Source organism: Cynoglossus semilaevis, chromosome W, assembly GCF_000523025.1.
Source record: "Cynoglossus semilaevis isolate Cse_v1.0 chromosome W, Cse_v1.0, whole genome shotgun sequence".
Taxonomy (NCBI): Eukaryota; Metazoa; Chordata; class Actinopteri; order Pleuronectiformes; family Cynoglossidae; genus Cynoglossus; species Cynoglossus semilaevis.
In genome coordinates, this window is record NC_024327.1 from 7124976 (window position 1) to 7127818 (window position 2843).

Below are 2843 nucleotides of genomic sequence, written 5' to 3' on the forward strand. Positions count from 1 at the left end.
ATACACGTTCGATCTGTGTTCAGTAATTAATTGCAACAATTGAAACTACACTTACAAACCTTATGACCTATATGTGTGTTTTCATTATTATGTCCATAGCCGATGTGAACACATACGGCTGCCCCGTAGAGAATGGTGTGAAGATTGGAACATGGTAGTAGGATATACTGATCAATGGATTCCCACAATGTCAAATAAAAATGTGTACAGACACAAAGATTACCAACAGAGTAATTGAAAACTCTCTGGTAAAACAAATCAAACTGGAATATATTTGGTCCTTGGAGTAGATCAGACTGGAGTAGATCTAATGGGATTCATTAGAGTAGTAATTAGGAATAAAATGAAATAATGAAACATGACACAACTTTGTTGACACCTGTAAATCTTCCTACCAATTTCTAATACAACTAAAACAGGAGCATTTACTCCTCATAAAGGCAAAGGAGATTATGTGTGGTGTCAAAAATGAATGTGTTATGGAAAACCTAGCCTAAGGAGCCATAATGCAGGATAAGAGAATTTGGCATTCATGAATGATAAACAGGAGGGGAACATTGGAAGAATTTAATTTATTATCATTGCTTCATGCTGTACTTACGCTTTAAGAAACTGTGTGCTTCTCATATTATAATCTAGTGTACTCAAGACTGATGGAGAAATCACCAGACACAGCCACACCCACATTGACACCCACCATGAAACCTTGAAAACAGGCAAATTAGAAAGGTTTCCATACCCATTCATATACTCACACACGATCACATGATATGTAATCTGATACTTTTGTAAACTAAATAAAAGAGCAGAGGAAGGGTGCAGCAACTCGGAGTTGATGAGGAAGCTGCCAGCAGAGCAAGCTGCACTCTCCCCTTGCAAGTAAAAGATCCAGACGTCTTTTGTGTTGTTACTTTGTCGTCACATATGTTAGAATAAACCTAACATAAATTGGTCCTTCGAGCCGGATTTGAACCAGCGACCTAAGGATCGGGTGGAGAACGACTGAAAACCATGCACGGCCAGAACCAGGTTCTGGGGAAAGACCTGGGGAGTGAATTCTCACTCAGGCCAGCACCGTGTATACATTTTCCAAAAACTCTTTACAGTTGTGCTTCAACATGATCTGTCTTCGTTGGAGTCATCCATGTCAGACAACTCATCTGAATCACAAGACTCCTTGCAAACATCTGACTCATCAGATGCAACAGTGATCGTTCAGACTAACGGAGGGACGAGAACCCATGCTGGAAATCGGCAAAAAAGGTGAGCTTTTATAATAAATGTTGGTACTATCGAATAAAATATTAGACACAAAGATTCTGTGCAATTAAACTGTGGTTTTGTTGTTGGACATAATTGTGATAATGGTGATAGGTATCATTTCTAGCTGTCTGCTTTTTTTCTTTCTGTATTTTAGACGAGAGAGAGGTTCTCCAGGCTAAAGACGGTGGACAGGTTATTTTGGATGAATATGATCGAATGAAAACTTTGACGGATAGCACAAGAAGACAGATGGTAAACCTTCTTGTGGCCAACATTTTTACATAATACAGAATTAAATATAAATAAATACAAATAATTTTTAATAGAGCACACTCATTTTAGGAGATATTATATTATTATTAAAGCAATTTATTATTTAATTTCTCCCATGACAGAAATCATTATTAAAGGGCTAAACCATTCAAAAACTATCAATTTGACAGAGACTGAAACTCACTGAAAACACGATAAAATATTTCACGTTTTGGCAATTTTAGTGGCAATGTCATGTTTGTCTTTCAGGAAGAGCCCACCAGTCTCTGTGCGAAGTAAATATGCTTTCGGCATCATGGCTCTATTTCCCAGCCTCAGAGATACACACTCAGACAAAGGATATGTAAGTTTGTGAATTGGTTATATTTTAATTCATGCAGTCATTAAGTGTTCTGAACTTGATCTATAATTTAATGTTTTTAATATTACAGGAACACTTCTATGACGCAACAGTAGATCTGGCTACTTGGCCTGGAGGATAAAGACTGTTCAACGGAACACTGCAGCTCATTTCCCTAGACCCTCCACCAACACAACCTATCAAGATAGTCCAAAGAAAAAGAGGGAGTCTTTCTAACCTAGGATCCTGACAGACTGCAAAATACTGACCTCAAATCAGCACTTTTGCTCTTGTCTGTGCAGCACGACTCAGGTTGGTGTGGTTTGCTTTGTTCATTGTACATGTTCATGTATTTTTAAAAATGTCTCAATTGTTTATATACATTATATTATATATTTCTCCTGTTTTCCCCTGGGCTGGGACAGTGACCTGTTAAGCATTCTATTTCTGGTTCACCTGTTCCCCCTACCTCCAAAGGACACAAGAAAAGTGCTAGAATCAGCTCATGTCAAGCTGCTGGCCATGTTGTGAGATATTTGCAGGTATGCAAATAGTAGTGTATATATATTAGTGTAGACATTGTCATATTTTCTGACTTTGTTGTGGCAAAGCCTGTTTTATGTGGTGTTTGTTTGAAATAAAAATCTGTTTTAAATTGCAATTGAGTGCGTTTCTTTGTAAATTCAAGTGGCATGTATTGTTTTTGGAAATAGTACTGTTTTTAGGAGTAGTATCTTTCTAATTAAATCAACTATAAAATGTTTTTATATTAAATTATTAACACTCGCCATAGTGTCAATATAACTTGAACACTATTTAGTGTTGAAGAAATATCCTGACAGTATTAGTTTTTGACACTACACACTAGTGTTAGGTGAATTCAGCGGCACCCAGTGGCCTCGTTTACCACATTTCCTACAAACATTATTAGATCTATGTCTGTTTCCCTTTCTATCTTGGTTCTCTG

The 2843-nt window shown here is 37.1% G+C and overlaps 1 long non-coding RNA gene across 3 annotated transcripts; it reads left to right on the forward strand.

Moving 5' to 3' along the window:
- The first annotated feature begins 1082 nt into the window (after nt 1–1082).
- LOC112486382 (uncharacterized) lies at nt 1083–2537 on the forward strand. 3 transcript variants are annotated; one of them, XR_003048801.1, is made up of 3 exons: nt 1083–1879; nt 1968–2188; nt 2302–2537. It is a non-coding gene; the product is annotated as an uncharacterized LOC112486382 (long non-coding RNA). The 3 variants fall into 3 exon arrangements; XR_003048800.1 differs by having other exon boundaries at nt 1083–1515; nt 1786–2188; XR_003048799.1 differs by having other exon boundaries at nt 1083–2188.
- Nucleotides 2538–2843: the final 306 nt, after the last annotated feature.